The sequence below is a fragment of the Spinacia oleracea genome, chromosome 4, assembly GCF_020520425.1.
Source record: "Spinacia oleracea cultivar Varoflay chromosome 4, BTI_SOV_V1, whole genome shotgun sequence".
NCBI lineage: Eukaryota > Viridiplantae > Streptophyta > Magnoliopsida > Caryophyllales > Amaranthaceae > Spinacia > Spinacia oleracea.
This window is the reverse complement of record NC_079490.1, coordinates 172,574,467-172,587,647: the sequence shown is the minus strand read 5'-3', so window position 1 is coordinate 172,587,647 and position 13,181 is coordinate 172,574,467. Positions and strand designations below refer to the sequence as shown.

Below are 13,181 nucleotides of genomic sequence, written 5' to 3'. Positions count from 1 at the left end.
TTGTTTGGGCTCCCAATTGATTCTCAATTGGGCCACTAAGTCCAAAGCCCAATGGCTCTAAACAAACAGCATCAAACCCACCAATGGCTAGTCAGCCATCCATCAAGGCCCAAGGCCCAAAAGCAATAAATGACCTATGGGCATTTATTGTGCAAACACTATAAATAGGCCGCCAAGGCTCACACCTCAAGGTACGTCCAATTTACCGCCTTAAGACTACTCTTCTAGAGAACTTCTCTCTAGAATCCGAGCATCATTCTTACTTAGGCATCGGAGGGGCTTTCCTCGGAAACACCCCCGAGGCTAGTAACTTTGCTATTGTGCAGGTGAATTCGGACTCCACTCATTCAAACAAGCAAGATCTTCAACACATACAAAAGGGCCTTCATTCGAAGCCCATTGTTTCCATCTTTACAACACCGGAACAGTAATTAAATACTTTCTCCGTTATTTGCCGTCGCAGGCCAATTCCACTACCATCATCCCCCGAAAAACTCCGTCAATCGAACCATAAAAACTCGTGGTTAAGTCCGGACTTCTTCCGTATAGCGGGTCGAATCCACCACCGTCATCCCACGAATTCTTAGAAACAACAACAAAATCGGTCAATGCATTGGGAATTTTTTATCCAAAAAAAAAAAATCCGGGTCAAGTCGGGACTCGGGCCATATCTCGGGCACCCGGTCCACCACCGTCATCCCCCAAAATTTTCCATCCGTCGAACAATCTCACCGTCGTCCTTCGAATGTCATTGGCATGTGTAGTGTCGTAGGGGGGCCGACCATGCCCAACGCTGCCCACCAGAGAGTTTTAAGCCTACCTTGCCCAACCATCCTTCCACTCTCACCCTCCCCCATTCTACCTTGTATGTCCCTGGTGATTTGTAATTGAGATTGAAATACATTGTCATATAAGATTTGTCTAAACATATATTTTATCAAAATATCAACATTTTATATGTTAAATTTTACTTATTACTCTGTATTAAGTAACATATTAATTATTGACGTAATGCATTGAAAAACTTAAAAGTTAAATGGTTACAACTCATTTGGTTAACTTTCCCCTTTTTCTTTTTATTTCTCCTCTTCACCTTAAAACACTAATTTGGAATTGAATATATCATGATGGATGCATGTCAATTTCTCATCTACAATCAATTGAATTTTGTTAAGTTCTACTCCATAAAATATTATACTCCATCAAATAACGATATGACAAGTATGAATAAACGACCAGATCTCATGTACAACGATCTTTGTTTTAATGATAACAATAATCCAAGTAACCATTAATATATATTATCACAATTTAACACATGCATGAGCTTGTTACAATTTTTAAAAACATAAAGTTTCAAAGTATAGTACTCACTACTCACTGTAAAGTAGGAAACTTTGTAAAAGGTTGGTTAAAATAGAGTAAAATGTTATTTAATAGTAAAGATTTAATCAAGCTCCCTTTATTGATATTATTGGTGCCAATGTGACCAATAGTGACCATGCATCTTCTAAAGCGATGGTTGAAAAGGAAAAAAAGATTCTCTTGCTTCAATTTGTTAGTAGATATTTTTTTTTATCATGGATTTAAATTAAAGTATAACATGCAATTAATATCTACTCCTAATGTTTGTTGTTTGACAAAATGTGACAGATTGTTCATGACTTTTCGTCATGGGCTTGGACCGAATACATTTATCTATTTTGAGCTTAATTAAGGGGAAGTTCGAACCCACCCATTCTTAAATAAATCTTGTCTATACTAAATTTATTATGAACCATGTCTAAAAGAAGGTTAATAAGTTATTCCTAATTTATTTTGACATGTTTATTAGGATTATTATGAAAAAAAATATCAAATTAGTATTGTTGATACATATGGCCCTGTTCTTTTGGACTTTATTACGGTTCAGTTCAGTTCAGTTCAGTTCATCTCTATTCAGTTCAGCTCAGTTCAGTTCAGCCAAATAAAGTCCAGAAGAACAGGGCCATATTATAGTTTAATAATGTCATTTTAAAATTCGCTTTTAGAACATAGGGTTTCTTTGACTCAATAAATGGTCACTACTAAAAAATTTGGTGTATAGTTTGTGTTTACGGAGTAGATCATATGAGTATTAGTTTGTGTATTTTAATTTCTTTGGTAATACCCATAGAAATATTTTTGTAAAATTATAATATAGATTGTCATTACTTTTACTTTGATTGATATGATAAATAGAGTGCAATTCAATTTATTTCGATCACATAAATACAATTTTTATATTTCATTTCATAGAATTGTTTAATTTTTATTTTTTGTAAATGTAAGAAAAATAATCCTATGAACCAATATTTATGATGTTAGTTAATCAAGCTACGTAAATCTACGCTTGAGTGTTTCTCAAATATCTCGCACCTAATAAATTTCGAACCAATGACCTTTAAGTTATAACGTGAGTTCACACCAACTCCACTAACACAAATTACTACTTTCTCCGTTCTTATTTATATGACACAATTGGGTTATGGACATTCACACAAACTCATTTGACTTCTTTTTGTGATTTATACTTAAGAAAAAAAGAATTCGTGTGAGATCTTGTTAGATTCGTCTTAATAAATATTTTTTTTAAAAAACAATTATTTATATTTTTTTATTATCCGTAATTAAAGATACACTACAAGAATTTATATTTTTAACGACAACCTAATTACGATGGGTCAAAAATTCCGTCGCAAAAGCCTTTTGCGACGGGGCTAACAACCAAACAATGACGAGAATAACCGTCGCAAATATTTTTTACGACGGGTTTACGACGGATTTACGACGGGATTTTCTATTAACGACGGCCATCTTTTATGACGGGTTCGCGACAGGAAATTCCGTCGTTAATCAACGATTATTGACCTTTTGCGACGGGATTTCCCGTCATTAATAGTACAATTTCTTGTAGTGGTATTAATGTTTAAAACCGTGTATTAACAAATGCGTCTAAATAATTATTTCATTTAAAAACGAAAAAGAACGGAGATAGTATTATTTTTGCTTATGTCCTCCCAAAACAAGCAAGAAAATATCTTGGATTGTAGAGTCATGGGCAATTTCCGGCAGATTTGTTTGCATATTTAAAAACAATATCATACGTGTATAGTCAAGTGACGCCAGCTTTTACTCTTTCATTCGTATTGTTTCTCATTAATATATTTTCTGTGTACGGTTGCAATTAATTTTAATGTTTAATGTTTAATGTTATTAAAATAAAATGCACTTTCAATTGAGTGGGAAGAATTATTAAATTAAGAAATAGTGTCATGAACTAATGATTGTTGTTTATGTGGCTGATGTTGTGACCGATAATTCTTCTTTCATGGGGCCCACAGTTAAAGGCAAAATGATTCCAAAGGAAAATGGACACTACATACCGTTAAAACTAGGTTTTCAAATGGGTCCGGACTCCGGAGGTGTACAATAAATGTTCCCAAATTCTTATATGAGACTGTCCTCACCATCAATTGATGGTGAGACCAGTTCACACTTGCGAATTTAGGTATGTTAATGTTACTTCTATAGTTTAGACATGTTACTTTTTTTTATATATAATTTTAGAGGAGGTACTTTTTTTAGTTTAGGTATGTTACTTCTATAGTTTATACATGTTACTTTTTTTATACGGAGTAGTTTTAGGGGAGATACCTTCTTAGTTTAGGTATGTTATTTCTATAGTTTAGACATTTTTATATATATATATATATATATATATATATATATATATATATATATATATATATATATATATAATTTTAGAAGAAGTACTTTTTTTAGTTTAGGTATGTTACATCTATAGTTTATACATGTTACTTTTTTTATACGGAGTAGTTTTAGGGGAGATACCTTCTTAGTTTAAGTATGTTACTTCTATAGTTTAGACATGTTACTTTTTTTTTAATAATTTTAGAGGAGGTATTTTTTTTAGTTTAGATATGTTACTTCTATGGTTTAGACATGTTACTTTTTTTTATACGGAATAATTTTAGGGTAGGTACATTTTTAGTTTAGGTATGTTACTTCTATAGTTTAGACATGTTACTTTTTTTAAAAAAATAATTTTAGAGGAGGTATTTTTTTTAGTTTAGGTATGTTACTTCTATAGTTTAGACATGTTACTTTTTTTTAAAATTTTAGATGAGGTACTTTTTTAGTTTAGGTATGTTACTTCTATAGTTTAGACATGTTACTTTTTTATATATATAATTTTAGAGGAGTACTTTTTTATTTTAGGTATGTTACTTCTATAGTTTAGATATGTTACCTTTTTTTTTTATATAGTTTTAGGGGAGGTACGCTATTGGTTTCGCGCTCGTCACACCATCAAGTTGATGGTGTGACTGGTCTCACAGGAGACGCGCTGATAAATGTTGTACAACAAATTAGGTTACGTGGGAGAATCTTTTCTTTTATAAACTTATTACTCTGTATATTATTTGTATCATTTTTTGTGCCATCTTTTAACTTTAATTGGTCCAATTTTTTCAACTCATTAAATTTCTTTACAATTTTTCAAGTATGTTAAGTTAACAATCTGTGTTCTTTTCCGTCATTGGTTCATTTTGATAAATAAAACAATCTTATTGGTTGTTGTAATGATTAGTGGATTGAAGTTTTACCAATGTTTATTTTTAATAAAAAAGAAAAAAAATCTTTATTATACGTTAATAAACGGCAAAAGTCCAAACGTAACCAACAAAAAGAAACGGAAGGAGTAAAATTTAACTCAAAATGTTTAAAAGTTATCCCGGATGTTAAAGTTATCTGTTTGTTAGTGATAAAATTATTTGTTTAATAAAAAGTATCCATTTAAATTACTACTCCCTCCGTTTCTCTTTGTTTGTTATGTATTTTTTTTAGGGTGTTTCACAATGTTTATTACGTGAGAGAATCTTTCATTTTATAAACTTATTATACTATCACTTTTTGTACAAACTTTTAGAAAAGACGGTCTTACAGGAAAGACCGCCTTGTTGTCACCTTATTGCCACGTCATTACTGATGTCAGCATAATATCAACTTTATTTTTATTTTATTTTCTGAAAATATATAATACCAATTTTCATTTCTCTCTCCTCACAACTCTCGGTTTCTCTCTCTCTCCTCAAAACACCTGCCTCTCTCTCTCTCCTCAAAACTCAAAACTAATTCCATGTGGTCCACGAAGGGGATGCGATGGCGGTGAGCGGCTACGAGCTACTGGCACCGTGCAAGGAGGCGCGTGGTGGTGAAACGAGATCTACTGGTTTATTGTGGCTCGTGGTGGTGGTTGCGGACGTGAATGACGCGGCGGCGACCAGCGAAGTCGATTGCGGCGTTTAGCAGCGGGAGATCCTGGTGGCCGGAGGGATGGGGAAGCGAGAACCAGAGCGGCGAAGGAAAGAGAGGAAGGAGAATCCGGCGTTGCCGCCTTGCCGCCGTCGCCATCGAAGGTTGTCGGAAATCTAATCTCCTTCGCGCAACCTATAAATTTCCGGCTTCCCTCTCGCTCTAACTAAATCTTCAAGGTATGTAATTCGTTTTTTTATTGTTGTCGATTTTGATGGTTGAAGCTATTTTCCATTGCCGATTTTGTTGTTGGACCTACTTTTGATTCGTAGGTTGACTTGTTGGAGATCTATTCACCCCGATCTGTTGATGCTAGTTTGATCGATCTGCTGATGATTTCGATTAGGTTTTTCGGTAGTCGATTAGGTTTTTATGTCAATTTGATTGAATTCGATTAGGTTTTTCATGTCAATTAGATTGAATTTAATTAGGTTTTTATATCAATTAGATTGAACTTAATTAGGTTTTGTTGTACAGGTCTCTGGTACTATGCATGCTTGGTGTCTGTGAAGAAACAAGGTTGTTGTTGGCTCTTCGCAATGCTGCGACTGGTCGCTGAAGTGATCGAACAACTTATCCTGAGAAGAATTGGTTCCAATAGTTCAGTTGATGGAGCAGCTGATCGCGTAGGAGATGGTTGAAGTGATCGACGATTTATCCGGAGAAGATGGGGTTCCAATAGTTCAGAATATAGCAGTTGATTGCAAGATTGTTGCTTCACTCTAGGAATTAGTTAATGATCAATATGCAATAGTTTTGGTTAATTTTGTTTTAGTTATGAATAATTTCGGTTTAGTTAAGAAATAAAATGTTTTATTTATATCTGTTTGCATTCGAGTCAATTTTTAGTTTAGTTATATTTTTGTTATATTTAGTGATTTTTTGAGTTTAGTTAAGAATTTCTTAGTTTTAGTTACGATTTTCTTGATTTTAGTTAATATTTTTTTAATTTTAGTTACGTATTTTCGAATTTCATGAAAAGAATTTCAGAGCTTTAGTTAAGATTTTCTATGTTTTAGTTACGATTTTTTACGTTTTAGTTAAGATTTTTTAGATTTTAGTGAAGATTTTTTAGGTTTAGTTACGTACTTTTGAGTTTCAATTTAGGGTTTTAGTTAAGATTTTATTGGTTTTAGTTACGAGTTGAGTTGTAGTTTAGGCTTTATGAGTTTAAGTTAAGATTTTATGAGTTTTAGTTAACACTTTATAAGTATTAGTTAAGATTTTTTGAGTTTTAGTTATGATTTCAGGAGTTTTAGTTAAGATTTTTAAAGTTTTATTTACGTAATTTTGAGTTTCAGACAACGAATTTCAATTAATTAAGCAACGAAATCAATTAGTTAAGCAATGTAACCAATTAATTACGTATTGTAACCAATTAGTTAAGCAACGAAATCAATTAGTTAAGCCTGAAATTCAATTAGTTATGCAATGAAGCCAATTAGTTAAGTAATGAAACTAATTAGTTAAGCAATGCATTTAGGGATTCGGTTCGAGTTGATTAAAATTCGGTATGTCAACTTGAAGATTTTGAATCACATTAGTATTTTTCAGTTGTTGAATTCAGTATATCAACTTGAAGATTTTGAATCACGCTAACAACATTGTTATTGATTTATCTTACGTATTTTAGAAATGATTAAATTGGTTTTAATACTGTTGTAATACGGAGTATTTAGTTATAAATTTTATCATTTTGTTACATTCTTTTGCAATAAAGCCGTTTTTTCTTTAGTTAAGAATAATTATGTTTTAGTTAAGAATATTTACGTTTTAGTTAAGAAGAAATTCATTGTAGTTAAAGTTAAATTTGTATTAGTTGAAACTATTTTTTGTTTTAGTTATGAATAAAGTCATTTTAGTTAAGATTAATTTATTTATTTTAGTTAACAATAAATTTTTGAGGTTTATTTATGATTTAAAAAAAATAGTTGTGATTTTATGAGTTTAGTTAAGAATAGTTCCGTTTTAGTTAAGAATAATTTTGTTTTATTTAAGTTACAATTGTTATAGTTAAGAATAGTTTCGTTTTAGTTATGAAATTTTTTTTGTAATTAAAATCATTTTGTTTTAGTTAATTTGAAATTCAATTAGTTAAGCAATAGTACCAATTAGTTAAGTACTGGAACTAATTAGTTAAGCACTGAAACTAATTAGTTAAGCAACGAAATCAATTAGTTAAACACTATGACCAATTAGTTAATCATTGGAACAAATTAGTTAAGCACCGTGACCAATTAGTTAATCATTGGAACTAATTAGTTAAGCAATGCAACCAATTAGTTAAGTAATGATACTAATTAGTTAAACAATGCAACCAATTAGTTAATCAATGGAACCAATTAGTTAAGGAATTGAACCAATTACTTAAAGAATGGAACCAATTAGTTAAGCAATGAAACCAACTAGTTAAGCCTGGCATTCAATTAGTTAAGCATGACATTCAATTAGTTAAGCAATAAAACCATTTAGTTGAACTTGAAATTCAATTAGTTAAGCTATGCAACCAATTAGTTAAGCATGACATTCAATTAGTTAAGCAATGAAACCAATTAGTTAAACTTGAAATTCAATTAGTTAAGTATTGAAACCAACTAGTTAACCACCGGAACTAATTAGTTTGCATTTGAACCAATAAGTTTGCAGGTATAAAGAAAGTATTTGTTAAGCCTGAAATTCAATTAGTTAAGTAATGTAACCAATTAGTTAAGCAAAGAAACAATTTAGTTAAAGCACTGAAACGATTTAGTTAAAGCAATGTAACGAATTATGTAAGCAATGAAATGGATTAGTTAAGCATTGAAACCAATTAGTTAAGCAATTGAACGAATTAGTTATGCAATAGAACGATTTAGTTACAATGGAACAAATTAGTTAAGCAATGTAATCCATTAGTTAAGCCTGAAATTCAATTAGTTAAGCTATTGAACCAATAATTAAGCAATGAAATGTTAGTTAAAGTAATGTTAACCAATTAGGTAAGCAATGAAACGAGATAGTTATAGCAATGAAACGAGTTAGTTAAATCAATGAAACGGATTAGTTAAATCAATGAAACGGATTAGTTAAGCTTGAAATTTAATTAGTTAAGTATTTAAACTAATTAGTTAAGAACTGAAACTAAATAATTAAGCATTTGATTTTAGAGATTTGCAATGATTAAACACCAATAGTTGTGTTTCATGACCAAATAATTAAGAATTATTTCTAACACCAATAGATCCGAAAATGTGCCAAAAGCATTAACAAAAAGTCACAAGAAATAGCATAGAACCAATTTTTTTTTACTAAAACCATTTCATAACTAAATATAACCATTTCATAACTAAATGTAAGAAAATTATAACTAAAACCATACAATCTTTTACTAAACCCATGAATAACTCATTGAAGAATGCCCCCTAAACTCGAATTCATCAGCCTGCAGTGACATTTCCTTCAACTTCTTTTGCTATGTTTCTCCTCTCCCGCACTCATCTTCCTCCATAACATCTCTCGAAGCCTTCTCCACCACCCTCTTCCGAGCAGAACCAGTCGCATCTCCACCACCGTCACCGCAATCTCTTGTCACGAAATCAAACATCGAAAATGTCAACCAAACAAATCAAAAACTTAAATCGCAAAGTCAACAAAACTACAAGAAAAAAGACCGAAAAATAAAAAACCTAAAAACCGGTGGAGACGATGAGGCTAGCTAGAGGCAGTCGGAATCCATGGTCGCGAATCTTCCAACGGCGGCGAAAAGGAGAGATCGAGGATATTGAAGAAGGAGAAGAGAGAATGAAGGTGGCTAGGGTTTCTGAGGGGACGGCGATGAGGAGGTGACGGCGAGGAGGCGACGACGACGGTGAGGAGGCTAGGGTTTTGGAGGGACGGCGACGAGGTGACGACGACGGTGAGGAGGCTAGGGTTTTGGAGGGACAGCGACGAAGAGGTGGTGAGGTGTCTGAGTTTTGGAGGAGAGAGAGATCCAGAGATTTTGGGAGGAGAGAGAAAGATGTTAAGAAGAGAGAAGCGGAAAGTGAGAACCCCGTAGAAAAGAACCAATTTATACCGCGCGTGTGTCTACGTGCGCGTGGTTATCCCATCCGTCTTTCCTACACGCGCCTGTAAGGCAGTCTTACCGAAAAGCTTCTGCACTTTTTGTCCCATCTTTTGATTTTAATTGGTCCAATTTTTTCAACTCATTAAATTTCTTTACAATTTCCCAAGTATGTTAAGTTAGCAATCTTTGTGCTTTTTCATCATTGGTTCATTTTGATAAATAAATCAATCTTATTGGTTGTTGTAATGATCAGTGGATTGAGGTTTTACTTGGGTTTTACTTGGGTTTATACTTTTAATAAAAAGGAAAAAAATCTTTATTATACGTTAATAAATGTGTAAAAGTCCAAACGTAACAAACAAATTAAAAGAAACGGAGGGAGTAATAATGTTACAATGCAACTATTAACCCTTTAAAATGTTTGTAAATGTAAAATAAATTTATGGTACGCCCAAAGCTTGCATAAACTTTTTATGGTTGATTACAAAACGAATATGATCAATTCGGGTATAATTGATAATGTTTTATGCTATATCACTATGCTCGTGTAGATTGGAAGTGCAAACTTTATCTGTCACTATATTTTATTGAATGTCGTTCAAATCGGATCAATTTTGCACGGTTCTTATCAAAACCATAAAACTACAAAATCTATGGTTCCCCGTTATTACTCCGGTGTGACTTTCGTTGGGCCTTCATTGTACATTTGTAGTTTTGTACCCCCACTCACATTAGTCACATAAATGATTTTGATTAAATATCTCAGGACAAACTTTGTACGCCTCTTACGGTCTTACTCTCTTAGCATAGTAACTTGTAGCTAGAGTTTAAGGTTCAAGGGGTTGTTTGGTTGACATTTAAAAATGGAGGAAGTGAAAATTTATGGAAATTCATAAATTATGTAGTTGTTTGGTTGACATAAAAAAAGTAAAAATGGAGGAACTTGAAATTCATGGGAAGTTTGAGTTCCTACAAAACATGGGAAGTAAAATAATATCCCTTGGTCAATCAAAGTTCATGGGAATTTCTAATTAATTCCCATGTTGTCAACCAAACAACTTTAAGAAATTCCCATGAATTTAACAAGGGAACTAATTTCCCTTGAATTACAATTTCGTATGGGAATTTAATTCCCATGTCAACATTTTTCAAGGGAAAAAATTCCCTTGGTCCATTTTGAATTTGATTCTTTTTTTGGTTTGTAATTTACTAATTTGTATTCCCTTGGTCCATTTTTTATCTTTACGTTTGATATTATGCATTTGATTTAACAACTCATTGACGTGAATATAAATTCTTTTTATATTATTATTATTATTATTATTATTATTATTATTATTATTATTATTTAAACAATGCAAATTTCGTTATGTAATAATATTTTCAATTTTATATATCCAAAGTTTGACATTAGAAAAGTGTTAAAGAATGCCTCAGTGTAAATTGTGAGAGATTTAATGCTTCGGTTAATTTGATTGACTAAAATAATCACTTGACGCGATTTTGACAAAATATTAGGAACATTGTTACTCGTACAATATAAAATTAAATATTACAAATGTTAAAAAAATAAAAAAATAAAAAGAAACACCTAAAATAAAATACATAAAAAAATTAAAAAATTAAAAAGGACGGAGACCATATTTCTTTTGTGTCTCATCCGCATAAAAACTATATAAAAAAAAGTTTCTTTATGGAAGGTCAATTTTTTGTTAGGAGTTTGTTTTTATCTCGTGGTACCATGTTACCAACCGGGGTGTCACCGTCTCACAATGTCACAAGGTGGAAGCAAGTCAACAAGAAAGAAAGAAATTGGGTTGAAATATTGTACTGTGTTTTTATTTTAATTTTTACTTGAGTTATTGCATAGGTCACAGAAATTAGTAGGTCATATTTGCACTACATTATTTTTTTTGTAAATTAATTACTCCCTCCATCTCTAATATATTAGTCTTTTATGCACCTGATGCGTGCGAAAGTAAATAGAAAACGAATCAAAAAATAATCAAACATAAAGATTAATTGTTTTGGGACAAACCATGGAGTGATTAACTGTTTAAGGGACTTTTCATATTTTTATTGTGTTTTATTTGTCAATAGTAATTTAAGATGCTAACTATGTCTAATTTGTCCATATTATGTGTTATTATTAGGGGCATTTTAGATTATTTTTTAGGAGACACCAAAAAGTAATTCACATTTATGACCTCAAGAGTTCCCAAATAGAATAGAAATTAGTATAGGACCCGTGAGATGCACGGTTTATATATTTTAACTTTGAGTGCAAAGTTAAATTAATTTGGAAAAGAAACATAGAAAAATAAGTAGTTTTTTTTATTCCGTTTTACGCACCACCCATAGTTTCACGTTAGGTACAAAAATAAGTTATCATCCTGTATTATGAGAGATGTCAATTCTCAAGCTGAACCGTTGAACCCGCTGGGTTGGTTCGATCGTTTAGAACCCAAACCGTTAATAACCCGCGAGCTGGAATCCAAGACCCGATCCGATTATATTCAACCCGAACCGACCAAAATATATTAATCCGATTAAGATCTGAAACCCGATAACAAATAGTGGGACAACTACATACTTCCTAAAACGTTAATAAATAGCGGGACAATAACTACATACTTCTTAAAACGTTAATAATAAAAATTAAAGTAGCCAATAGAAAAGTATGAATAACACCTAATTGTTAGTTGTCAAATCGGTTTATATATTTTTCCATACAAAAATTTAACGTCGCACTTACAGTTAAAATTTGTAAGTTGTGCATCGCACGGTCTTATTTATCATATATGCAAAGATATTCATAATTCTATTGTATAAATTAATGTGTGAGAATGTATCATGAGATTGTATAAAGGATTAAAGGAGTATGTATGTATATTAGTAATGTTGTCAATAATATTATTGTGTATAAAAGTAGTACACAAATTGCATTATAAATAAAATGTTCATGATACGCTATTTAAGTAAAATATACTAAGATAAGATTATGTCAGGTAGTACTCCGTATGATTAAGATATTATGCATGATATTGACTACGTAAAACATTAATGTATTTCATGGAATTACCCATGTTATCATGAAAATCAGTCAGCCTAATTTGACAATAATATTTCTATTAATTAATTTATATATATATATATATATATATATATATATATATATATATATATATATATATATATATATATATATATATATATATATATATATATGACAAAGTAATCCTTGAACTCGTTAATTTGGATTGTACTAAAATGTTTATAATTATTGAAATATATTACCCGTATTTAATACGGGTAATTTTTAAAAAGTTTACCAAACATTTAGATTATTATTAAAAAAAAATCAGTAAATCCTATGCAATTGCATAAGCTTATCCGCCTAAATATAGTACCGTTTGCAAAAATAGGTTCGGAGTATTTAGATTATTACGTTGAATCTACACTTATTCCACATTCAATAGTTGAAATATTACGTAATTCAAGCAATATAAATCATACTCAGTAATCCTTTATTCCACATTCAATAGTTGTATTTTTAGGTCGAATCTAATTTTTAAAATGTTATATTACGTATAAGATATTATACGTTATTAGTCATATTTGATCACTCTAAATTTGTTTGGAATCATAACATAATTATTTAAGGTTGACAAAATAAAAGATTATTATATTAGGGAACTCTTGTTAAATATGACAAAGTAATATATTAGTCTTTTATGCACCCGATGCGTGCAAAAATAAATAGAAAACAAATAAAAAAATA

General features: G+C 31.1%; 1 protein-coding gene across 1 annotated transcript in view; it reads right to left on the bottom strand.

Moving 5' to 3' along the window:
• Positions 1 to 320: 320 nt before the first annotated feature.
• The window catches only part of LOC110786646 (uncharacterized), a 42,291-nt gene continuing 29,430 nt past the window's right edge, over positions 321 to 13,181 (bottom strand). The window contains exon 5 of the transcript XR_008932367.1: positions 321 to 427. The gene's annotated coding sequence lies outside the window, so the exon portion shown is untranslated. The remainder of the gene's footprint in view (positions 428 to 13,181) is intronic.